This window comes from Protopterus annectens, chromosome 2.part0 (genome assembly GCF_019279795.1).
Source record: "Protopterus annectens isolate FY-2018-M chromosome 2.part0, PAN1.0, whole genome shotgun sequence".
In the NCBI taxonomy this organism is placed as follows: Eukaryota; Metazoa; Chordata; order Ceratodontiformes; family Protopteridae; genus Protopterus; species Protopterus annectens.
The window spans coordinates 800554976-800567899 of NC_056728.1; the positions used below are offsets into that span (position 1 = coordinate 800554976).

At 41.3% G+C, this 12924-nt stretch overlaps 1 protein-coding gene across 1 annotated transcript in view; it reads left to right on the forward strand.

The window, feature by feature from the left end:
- Nucleotides 1-12924, forward strand: part of PTPRD (protein tyrosine phosphatase receptor type D) — a 6523893-nt gene that overhangs the window by 1025338 nt on the left and 5485631 nt on the right. Inside the window, exon 5 of the mRNA XM_044061085.1 lies at nucleotides 3988-4083. The gene's annotated coding sequence lies outside the window, so the exon portion shown is untranslated. The remainder of the gene's footprint in view (nucleotides 1-3987; nucleotides 4084-12924) is intronic.

Consider the following 12924-nt stretch of genomic DNA (forward strand, 5'->3'; position numbering starts at 1 on the left):
TATAGGCAACAAACTCAAATTTGATATACATATAAAAACTAGGATCTTTTATCGGATCAAATCATTTCTAACTCCTATAGCACATCTTCTCTCCACCCTCCTATATGCCTCTCCTATACTTACTAACCTCAACACATCTGAACTAAATAAACTAGAACGCTGCTATAATAATATTGCCAGATTTGCCACAGGAATGCCTTACAGAACACATCACTGTATTAACCTAATTAGCCTAGATTGGATTGAATACCCTAACCTTCTAAAACAGACCCAACTTATAGAAGCATTTAAAATCCTGAACCAACCTGATAAAACACCAGCTCTGAATAACCTAATCATACCCTACAATAACCTCAGTAGTTTGTGTTCCTCAAATAAACTTCTAGTTCAAACAATCAAAGCCAACAATGTAGCCAATACCATTGGAAAATATGGAATTCCTCCCTCCTAGCCTCACCTGTAACACCTCTCAAAAACTACATCTCCATTTAAGGACAAACTGGCTCTGTCAGTGCTCCAATCCTGACTAATCCTTTCTCCTTTCCATATAGATCTTCCCTCCTTTTGTTATACTTTTCTCATCTCCTCTTAACTAAAGAAGTTTAGTCCTCAATAGGAGAATTAGTACCCTGGAACTTGTGTTGATTTTTTGCATATTCATTATTGTATAATATTTTTACTCTTTTAATGTTTATTATTGGAATATTATTACTTTTGTATGAGTGTAATCAATTGTATTATCTTTATGTATTAATTACTGTCACTGAAAATGGACATGTAATCCAGATGGACTATCCCGGTCAACAAATGTAAAATAAAATAAATAAATAAATATACACATGGGTCCCCTTCAGAATGCCAAAATTCAAAACTTTGAAACCCATATGATCGCAGACCATATGTTCAAAGTTTTTAAATACTGACATTCTGAATGGGAAATTGTATTCAATGCGGACTGAGAGATTTCCCTTGTTCTCGCTGTAGTGTGATCTCAGAGTTGGTATATTTAAGTAGGGGGGGTATAGGGGATGCAGGGGGCGAAGTTTAATGTGTGTTTTTTTTTTTTATTTTTATGGGTCTAGTTCACATTTTCAAACATTCAAATGTTCGATCATATGGTCTCGGACATATGAATTTCGAACATTTAAGCGTTTGGTTATGTAAAGTAGACCCATATACACATATAGGTTTATTATCAAAATGTCGATATGACTTACCTCAACCCCCGACCATCATATCCATGACCCGAAACAATGAAAAAGCATCACACCAATTGCTGAGAAAGTCAATTTTTTTTTGAAGGAAAACATCGACATTCGACCGCTCACCATCCAGAAAAAAAAAACATCCTCTATGAGGTGGAAAATTTCCTATAATTTTGCAGGTGGACAAACTCCCAGTTTCTTATATATTCTACCTCCAAGATTAGACTACAGTGAGAAAAAGTTTAATTTTCCTGATCCCCACTGTAGTGCGATGCGCTTTAAAACACCGACATTCCAAACTGTGAACACAGTCTTCGTATCAATATTTCAAAGTCGACAGGCATTGTCTTTGCAGCTTTGGCTCTTTGCCGCTCTGTGTTTGTCTTTCTCACTGTCAAGGTAAGTCACTTCAACTGGTTGATAGTAAACCTATAGATATATATATATATATATATATATATATATACACATATATATATATATATATATATATATATATATATATATATATATATATATATATATATATATATATATATATATATATATATATATGTGTGTGTGTGTGTGTGTGTGTGTGTGTATACTAAAATTTCATTTCTATATGCTAAGAATAAAGCTTTTTGTTGAATCTATTAATCACTTTTAACACTGCATGACCATTAAAAATTGTTGACGTTATTTAAGCATTCAGGAGAGGTTAGTAATTAAAGCTGACCTGGGTTTCAAATTATGAAGAAATTTATGCGTAAATCTTGATGATAATTTTTGCTGAGTTAAGCAGGACAGTCAAGTTGAGGTGTACAGTCAAAGTCACTCTTTTGATGAACACAGTATCAGTGCTTTGTCATTAAAAAATTGTGTGTTGTAAGTAGCAATCTGAATGCTTTTCATCTCAAAAAAGTGTAGGAGAATAAATCTATCCCTCTTAAGTTACTTTTATATATTACAGAATGATGTTGGATTGCTACATTAATATTGAAATCATTTTGTTAATAACTGAATTACTTTATTACTGGCTTCCCGAAATTCAGTAATTCTAAAGGTGGTCCATTTTTATGCATCATAATGCCCTACTCTGTGTGCTGATGCAGGACAGGTATTAAACTCTAGTTTATCTTTTGTGTGAGGGTGCCATGCTGTTTAAGACATTTAATAACTTAGATTAAAATAACAAAGAACATTTTGAAGTGGAAGCTGGTATTGGATGCTCCAGTCTACAGTGTGGCATTTAGCATTAAATTCCTCATTAACTGGAGTAGCAAAACCACTGTAGTCCCTTAGCTTTTTATGAACCATACAATAAGTATAGGTAAGTGATCACTGATATATCCTCCCATAGTATCTGGAATCTTATCATTCTTTTGCTCTTGTGAGTCTTTAATCCTGTATTCTTCTTTCTCTACAAGCACTGCTTGCTCATGTTAGCATATTTTCAGCTGAGTGAGACTGCAGTACTTCAATGATGTATGGCTAAAAACCTTCCAGTATGTTTTTCCAGTCAATATTTAGGTTACTCATACACTAGACATAAGACAGTGACATAAGTTAGATCATGAAATAGATTGTGCTTAATTCCCAGTTTGTGATATACAGTTCCTTGATTCTCCCATGTGGTAAATCATCAGCACAAGAGGCATTCCAAAGATCAATTGCCCAAGTACTTGGGAAGTGATAAATTATATAATAATAGTGAGGAATTGAACACAATAACACCATGATAACAGGCTGAACAGATGGTGATTTGATTAAAAGCATCACTCCAAATTAAATAAGAATCCACATAACATCAGTTTGAACATGTGTTGATCAAAGTCTAATATGAGATGGAATAAAACTTGATCTATAAAATAATCTGTCTCATGGTATGATGAATACTAACTAGTACACGTGTTTCAAGGAGGTGTGTACTGTAGTTGTCATTGATGAAAAACTGTGGCTGAGCTATTTTGTAGGAGACTCAGATGTATCAGTGAGACATAATGAGTTGTTGAAATGAAAGTCTATGCTCAGTTGTCAAAAGTTGTACCCTCATTTCTCCAAACTCTATATAGCAAATAAAAGGTAGATGCAGTGTGTGATAAATTATATGTAACTGATGTAAGAAAGCAAAGAAGATTCACTAACATGAAGATATATATATATATATATATATATATATATTTTTAATATTTGCAATTGTTGACCAGCTATAATCTGACAAATTCTAATTTTGAAAAATCTGGACAGGAGAACTGTAGCAGTGAACAGATATAATTGAGCAAATGGCCTATTAATATGCTATGCTAGTAGTAGTAGTAATAGTAACAGCTGCTGTACAGTGAATTATTAGGATCTTTTAACTTTTGAAAACTTCCATGTATGAACATTCTGCTGGTTGTTCCATCCATGTCATGTAGTTCAGTAAACAACTAGCTTATCAGTAAAACACTAAACTACTGTTTTTTTAGATTAACTTTTTATAGTAATTTGGGATTTTTGCAAACTTTTTTAACCTTACACAGCATACTGACAATAATTAAAATGAATGCTTTCTACATATATGTGGGTGTTTTACATTTCAATGACAGCTGAATCTGTCTATAAAAGCTCTCCCAATAATAACTGCATCATTTGAATAATGATGACACTATGCAGTAAGATAGCAGAAATAAGAAGCTGTCAATTAGTCATGTATTTCTGTTTAATTAGTAAATATTCTTCTGTTCTTATCTTATCAGTGCTTTAAATATGATGACAAATATAGCTTGTTACTAACAGACTACAATATTTCACATTCTAGGGCTGCAAAAACTATTTATTTTAAGTCTGAAGCATCATTCATCTCTGTGACACTGGTACTGCTCCATGTTGTAACAGAAGGAGAGTAACCATTCAGGTAAGTTGCATTATTAAGTCTAAAGAAGGTTCAGCTGGCTTGTGCTGCTTCCAGAATGTATTTTGCGAATACAAAGAAAAGAAAATAGTGTTAAGTGATAATACTTTGACTTGGAATCTTGTTCCAGGTTTTGTAATTCCCTATTTGTAAAAAATGCATCATCCATATATTAGGAAATTATTACAGAACATTATAATGGAAGGCTAAAGAGAAAGGCAACATAGATTTCTCTTAAAGATGCACTCTAGGCAAGGTGTTAATTGTCTTGCATTACCGTTAATGTATAAGAATCGCATGCTATACCAAATGTCGCGTAACTCATAATAGAAGCCATCATAGGCAGTTTAACCAAGTGTTGAAGCTATACAATTTATGGAATAAAATGCATTTTGCCTATTTTCCCATGCAAGTGAGCCCTTAATGAAGAACAATTAATCATTTTTTTCAAAAAAAGAAGAAATACTACTAGTAATCTAGTAATGGCTGGATAAATGGGAAACTGGGGTTCCATTACCAAATTCTGTTGAAACCATAACTACTTTGTGCTTAATTCTTTCTAGATCTCCAAAGTGTAACCCAGTAATTATGTGTGGTACTTCCTCACTACATAACTAACCACACCATTCCTTTTATTGGTCCATTTCTGTGACATGATCATAACATTTTTCATTAACTGTTATACAATTCTCTGCACATGAATATTTAGGTTATGTAACATTTAATAATATATGCAGGAGTATCCTGAGTGGTTTGCATATACAGTTTTATGGAATGTCTCTTCTTTCCCTCAATAACGTTTATTTCTGCCAAGAAATATGTAAGCCGTCAAGAATTTATGTGGCAATTTCTGAATATATGGACTAGTCTGAGACTTAAAATCACAAAATAAACTTTTACAGCTGAGATCATCATGGTATGGATTTTCTTCTACCTCATGCTGGGTATATTTCAGTGTTATTTATGGCCTTCTTTGTTGCCTTACATGGCATGGAGTATGATCTTTATACATAGTAACAGAAAAGTAAAGCACTAGATCACATGAAAATTATAGTAAAAGCAAAGGGTCAGTAGATTAAGGCTAGAATTGCTTGGGGTCTGCTATAGTACACAATGATGAGTTAACAGAGAATTTATAGAAGAGACATTTGGTAAAGAACCCTACATCTGTCTTCTGTACAGAACTACCAATGGCATGAAAGGAACCCAAAGCAGAGCACTTAAAAGGTTAGTATTAAAAGTGTCAATATGCAAGAAATAAATCATGACAGTGTATGCATTACTGAATTTAATACATAACACTCTTTAATGGTAACACAGAGACTCCAATAGATGTGTGTCATTACACCACTGCCAACTCATAAAAGTAATTAGTATGAAAACTGCAGTAAACATGTAAAATGACCAAATATTGGCAACAGACTATTGTAATGTAGAAATATCACTGTCATAGGTTCATAGGTTCATAGGTAGGTACTAGGCTATTGGCCCTAGGGCTTATACAAGCCCAGCCAAAAAGGTACCCTGGCTTTTGCCACCCAAGAAAATTATTTTCCTGTGCCACTGTCGAGCAGAGCCACAGAAGTGATTTCTGGGGTGAATTTCCTATTTCCCATCCAATCATCAATCATTTTTCTTGAAGAGTGCTATTGAGGAGCTATGTTTGATATAGATAGGTAGTTTATTCCAGAGTATGAGAAGTCTCTGGGATAGGAATCTATACCTCCGGCAAGTTCTGTTTATTGTGCTGACAAGGTTTAGGTCCCTAGAGCATGTAGCTCGGAGGGATTGGGATTTCTTTAAGTGGAACATGTCCAACAGCTCTGGGTTTGACATAGCTTTGTATGTTAGGCAGAGATCACCATGTGATGGAGTAAAGCTGGAGTTTTTTGAGACAGTCTGCGTAGGGCATCTGTTTGAGGCTGGTAATCCTCTTTGTGAAGTATTTCTGCGGCCTTTCCAGTTGTTGTAGCTGTCTTGTGAGGTACATACCAAAAGGGGCATTGTACTCTATAATGGGTCTAATAAGTGATGAGTAGAGGGGAACAATGACTTCTTTTTTTCTGGATGAGAAACCTTTTGTGATGAGGTGTGCCACGTAGAAGGATTTACTGACTACTGTGGCGATGTGATTATCAAAGGAGAGACTACTGTCCATCTGTGTCCCAAGGTCTCTTATCACACTTTCGGTGTCAAGTATACTGCCGCCTATGTTGTAGTTCTTGGATAGAGAGTTTTTACCAAAGGGGATAACAATGCACTTTTTGGCATTGAGCTTGAGGCCATGGCTTTGACACCAGGCATCTGTCTCAGTGACACCCTTTTGTAGGATGTCCACATTGTTAGGGGTTTCGATTATGGCTCTTAGTTTGCAGTCATCTGCGAACATCATTAGTCAAAGACCTTCTGTGTTAGCCTGTACTTCAGAGAAGTAGATACCAAACAGGAGAGGACCCAGGACTGAACCCTGTGGTACTCCACTTGTCACTGGTCTGAAGTCGGATTTGGAGTCTGCTACTTTCACAGTGTGGGTTCTGTCAGTGAGTAAGTTGGAAACCCATCTTGTGACACAGGGATTTATACCTAGTTTAGTGAGTTTATCTGTAATTCCAGAGTGGGGGATGGTGTTGAAAGCCTTGGCAAGATCTAGATAGGCTGTGTGAACCACCTTATCCTCATCTACGGCTTTGCTGACTGTTTCAAAGAAGTCTATCAGGTTTAGGAGACATGATCTGCCTTTTACAAACCCAAACTGGGTGGGGTCCAGAGATTGGAGATTACCAATGTCTTTGTTTATAAGTTCCATTATGATACGTTCCATGGCCTTGCCGACCAGGCTCGTTAGGCTAATGGAGCGGTAGTTCCTGGGGTCCATGGTGGCTCCCCCCTTGTGGAGTGGGATAGCTGTTGCTGTCACCATTCAGCGGGCATAAAGCCTGAGGTGAGGCTATGATTGAACATGGTACTTAGGTGGGGTGCCAGTTTGTTCTGTAGTTTGTGTAGAACGCAGCCTGGGATGTTGTCTGGTCCCATGGATGCTGTGTTCTTGGCTTTGGAGAGTGTGTTTTTTACCTGTGCAGCCATGATTACAGGAACTTTGCATTCTTCTGGTATAGAGATGGGCCCTTTAAGGGGGAGTGAGAGGGGGGTAAAGTTAGCACTGAACCTATTTGCCAGGATGTTGGCAATATCAGTTGGGTCTGTATATTAAGTGCAATTGTCCTGTAACTCAGAGCAAATCTTTGGGGTTGGGAGGGTGGCCTAATGGTTAAGGCATTTGTCTTACAAACACAAGGTACAGGGTTTGAATCTCACAGGGGATAATTAGCTAGGCTTAAAATGGCTCGCAAGGGCAGTTAGCCTAGTACTAATCTATGAACCTCCATGAATCTGACTGTTGCCATTGAGATTCTCAACATAGCTATAGAATACTTTTCGGTTGTCTTTAGAATCAGTGGCGATTTTGTTTTTGTAACTAGCTTTGGAGGATTTTATCAGGGATCACAGCTTCTTACTGAGGTTGACAAGGGAGCACCTCCACTCTTGGGATTTTACCCTCTTTTGCAACAGTTTCTTCCTTCTGTTGTACAGTTTGTTTATGGCAGGGGACCACCAGATTGGCTTCCTTTTTTTGGAGGATAGCATCTTGGTTCTGTTTGGGATAGCACGATCCATGCACTCATGTAAGTGTTTATAAAATGCAATTGTGTAGGATTCAGTAGTCATAACTGTATTGTCCATCTGCATGGGTGTCATGAAGTTCACCACTTCTCTCTTAAGAAGCATGAAGTTGGCTTTGGAGAAATTTTTTACCCTGGTTTCCTTCGTTGGGGGGGGGGGGGGTAGGGTCAGGATGTGGATATCTAGGGCAATTAGCTTATGGTTGGATCGGACCAATGAGGCGTTGACTTCAGGTGTGGAACACCGGTCACTCATGTTGGTAATGACTAGATCTAGGATATTGTTACCCCTGGTGGGGGTGTGGATAAGTTGATCTAGGGCATTGGAGTTTATGAATTCCAGAAAGCGTTGAGCGAAGGAGCTGGTACATCAGTAGTTTTCCCAGTTAATGGTGGGGTAGTTGAAATCACCCATTATTAGGGTGCTTGGTTGAACCCTAATATTTTCCAGTACATCAAGAAAAGAGGAGTGGGAATCCTGGGGTATGGTGGGGGATCTGTAGCAAGCTACAATTTGGATTGCAGTTTTGCCCAGAGTTAGTTACAGTTGGATAACCTTGGATGCATTATGCTGAGCAACTAGCCTGAAGGTGTGGATATCCTTAATGAATATGGACACACCTCCACCTTTGGTGTTCCGGTCCAGGTTACATGGGCGAAAAGTGTGGTATGAGTTATAGCCTGGTAGTGCAGGGGTGATCTCTGGAGCCTTGAACCAGGTCTCAGTCACTGCACAGATATCAATGTTCTCCAGTTTAAGGAGTGCCTCGAATGAGTGCATTTTGAGATTTAGACTTCTAGCATTGAGTAGCATCACCCTCAGTTTTTGTTTGCCTATTCCTGTTACGGAGGTGAATTTGTCATTTGAACCTTGCCTAAAAAAGGCACTATAGGGGCGGTATCATTCTGGGTGATGGCAGAATGTTACTCAGGGCTAGTCATACCTGCCTGAGCTACAAGATCAGAGTGCTCTTCCATGTCTCTTTTCATGTAGTCCAGGGAGGTACATCTCAGGTCGTTCACACCAACATGGACAATGACAGAGTCATATTTGTATTTGTTGTGGAGTGTCCTGAGTGCATGGGTTATGTGGCAGATCCTGGCACCCAACAGGCAGCTGATAGTAACCTTCTCCTTGTTTAGCCTGGTGAGTGGGAGATCAGTGTGCCTGACTATAGAGTCACCTATGACTAGTGTGTTGAGTACATTGTTTTGCCTTATTGGCTGTGGTTGAGTGGCACACTGCGGGCTATGTGCCATTTGGGTTGTGTTGGGGGATGGAGGTTACTTGCATTTCTGCTTTGGAGGTCTCTGTTGCTTGAGCAGATTACTATTGAGAGCCTCCGCAAATGTTTTTGTGTTTCTATGTGTGGATTTTGGTGGTGTAGGTTTAGTGATGAGTGTGGAGTGGTGCAAGTGTTTACCTTCTCCTCTTGACTGTCAAGTTCAGTCTTGGTTAGAGAGAGCTTTACCTCCAGTTTGGCTAGATATGTGCATCTCTCACAGGTTGTAGTGTTGGGTGGTAGGAGGAAAGGGTTGTCTGTGTACATGAGGCAATTTCTACATTGCCCTATGATTCCCCGATTCATCAGATAGACAGGAGAGAACACTGGGAGCTAACCCTTGGACATGCCAGAATAAAAAAAACTATTTTCCTCTAGATAAGTGAGGAAAGTGAGTACAATAGCTGTTTTTCTCTAAGCAAGTGAGGAACATAAGTACCAAAACTGTTTTCCTCGAGGTAATGAGGAAGGCTGAGTGCTGTAGTAATTAGTAGCTTATTTAGTGCTTACAACAAGTTCTGAACAAGTGCTGATCACAAATAAGCAAATTCAAGTGCTAAAACTAAGAATCTGTATCTGGACTAAACTAGTTACAGGAAAGGGGGAAACAAGCGCAAATGCGGGCTCCCAAACCAGAAAGTCGAGAGAGATGGAAAAAACACCCACACGGCCAAGCAGGGGCAGCTCGTCCTATCGGACTGCCGGTCTGCAGCCCTCCCACCTAGAAACCCCCCCCCAAAAAAATATCTGTGAAACAAAAAATTCATGACTGCCTTACCAGAAGTCCGGATAGGGACATACAAAGCAATCGTTGCTGTGAGATGCACAGGATTCTGTGCGGTGACAACCGCACAACACAGAGGAGCTCCGGACTGCTTCAGCCGCAGTCAGAGCCAATAAGAGGACTGAGCTGCTCTCGCAGGACTTGCCAGACAGTGCGTGCGTGGGAGTACTGATCGGTGAAGGAGCATGCAGGATTTAGTAGCAGCAGCATGCAGGAAGTAGCTGGTTTTGCGTTTTAGGCTCATGCCTCATGGATTTAGTAGCAGCAGCATGGTTTTGGGCTCGTGGATGTACCGGCCAGGTCGCATGCAGGATTAGGTGGTAGCTGATCATCTGGTGGTCGCTCGCTGTTTGGATGGAGTTTACTTGGCAATGGTCGCTGGTTAGTCCGGGTCATGCAGGTAGGAGTGTGTGTGTGTGTGTGTGTGTGTGTGGTTAGTCCAGTCGCTGGTTAGTCCGGGTCGTGCAGGAGCTGATCGATGGGCTGGTAGGAGTATATGTGTGTGTGTGTGTGTGTGTGTGTGTGTGTGTGTGTGTGTGTGTGTGTGTGTGTGTGTGTGTGTGTGGTTCGGTCGCTGGTTAGTCCAGGTCGTGCAGGAGCTGATCGTTGGGCTGGTAGGAGTGTGTGTGTGTGTGTCTCTCTCTATGTGTGTGTGTGTGTGTGTGTGTGTGTGTGTGTGTGTGTGTGTGTGTGTGTGTGTGTGTGTGTGTGTGTGTGATTTAATAGGTGATATAGTATGTACAGCGTGGATGGATAGATAGTATATGTTAAGTTGTCAATCTACAGGAACTTTCAGCTTTATTTTACAATTTATGTATAAAGTTACATAAAACTTTTTATACACTGCAGATGTGCATTTGGTGTGCCTCCTAGTAACCCCAGACTTCACCTTCTAGCATGTGTACTACCAGCTCGAGGCAGCCCATATCCCATGATGCAAGGCGGTAAGTACCCAGATCTCGTTTGGCCGCTTATGAGGTCCTCCTTTTACCAACTCCTGGTAAGTGATTCACTTTTTTGATATTTAAGCCCCTTTTTTGTAAAAAAACCTTTAATTGTTAGTTATAAGTTAATTACATAGATTTTCTGACAGAAAATCCCTGTCTCTTCTAATTTTTTTTAGTCAAACTTTACCACATCCCATCCCCTCCCTGTTAGGGTGTGTGTGTTTGTTTTATAGGAATACCTTTTTGGTATTTTATTTAATTTAATTTTTTGACTGGTGTGTGTGTGTGTTTTGTGAAGCACCATGTCAAAGGAGAGGGTCTCAGGTTTTAAGAAGTGTGACTCGTGCTGTCAGAAGATGTCTCTGACAGACGGTCACACTCCTTGCCTGTATTGCCTGGGGCCTCTTCACCTGCAGGACTCCTGTGCTATTTGTCATTCCTTCAGCCAGAGAGTCCTGCAGGAAAGGCGTAACAAGCTGATACTTAGGGGCCTTCTTGCCGGAGGGCTCTCCGGCTAAGTCGGCTCCATCAAAATCAGCCAAATCTTCCAAGGCCCAGGCTTCTGTGTCTAAGCCTGCGGCCTCGGCTCCGGCTCGTTCAGTCGAGATCGGCTCCAGCTGGAGCCGATTCTGGCTTTTCAAAGCCTCCGCCACCGATGGCTATCGGTACTGATTCTGCATCGACCACTGCGGTGTCGGCTCCGATCGGTTCTGACCACCATGTGGCACAGGCATCGGTGTCGGCTCGATCGGCTCCGACACCGTTACTTTTGTGGCTGTATCGGCTCCGGCTGGAGCCGATGCATCGAGCTTCCTGTCGGCTCCGATAAGTCTTCGGCTCCGACAGGATCTATAATGTCGGTTCGATGGCTCATTCCAGGAAGAGGTCGAGGTCTCCTTCCTTGGAGCCGATACTTCGGCTCGGCTTCACCTCTCCTTCGAACGGAGCCATCGGAGCCGATCTTCAAGGTCATCCAGACTTTCAGACCATGACCTAGAGAGAGTGGTCAGCAGATTACTTAAGTCACAGGTACTGGCCCAAATGTTACATAGTCCGTCACAACAGATGACTGTTGGTCCATACCCGTTACAGTTCCTTCTTCAACTCTACCCCAGAGCTTGGAGTTGGAGTCTTCGGAATGGTTACTGCTACGGCTGGAGGATGGATACCCCTTCTGTTCCTTCAGCCTCTACTCTTATCTCCTCTTGAGACCTTCCTTAGAGGGATTCGTGGTCGGGCTTCCATGGTCTCCTCCGAGGGTGAGTGGCATCGGACCCTTGTCCGAACCCGCTCTTCCCTTGGAGCCTCGGCCTTGGTGAGCTCGGCTCCGACATCTGCCTCGGAGACTTCCCTTCGGTGGTCCCTGGGTTCCTAGTTCTTGAGCGGGTTCTCTCGGACCTGCCTGGGAGGGGAGCATTCGAGGTGGTGAAGAGTGTGCTGGCCACTGGTATCAGTCAGCAGTCTGTTCCCGTAGCTCCTCCCTCTATAGTACCTGTTGACATCTCTGCCACTTCTCTTGCTACAGGACCCAGAGATCCTCCGCCTCAGGTTTCCCCATTGAATTTCCCCTCTTCCGAGGATTCTCCTGATGTTTGGAGATCCTCCTAGGAAGAGGACTTGTAAGAGGAAACATGTAGACTCCCGAGTCTGTCACTTGGATACTGACTTTGATGAGTCAGAGGATCCCTAGATCCCCTCTGAGGATGTCTCCTTCTCAGACATCCTAGAACTCCTTAAACAGAGGAAACTGGCCCACCAACAATCCCTCTGAGGATGAGTCAGTATACCTAGAGGCGTTTGGATCTCGGCCTCCACCTCCTGGGTGTCTCTGCCTTCGACCCCTTATGCAGGTTATTGCACGAAGGCATGGGCAGCTCCTGACTCTGTAGAGCCAGTCCCTAGGAGGCCTTCAAAATTTATCACTGCCCCGTGTGACAAGCAATTCCTCACTAAGGGTGTCCCGCTGATGCCATGGTGGTGGCTGCGGCCACCAAGAAGGAACTTGCAGATCCTTCCGTACCCGTCCATCCTCCTAATAAGGACTCTAGGACCATGGATAGGTGCGGTGGCGGATGTTTTCCTCAGCGACCTTTGCTATCGTTCGCTGAATTACCTATGTCACTTCACCAGACTCCAGAGGGATATCCTTA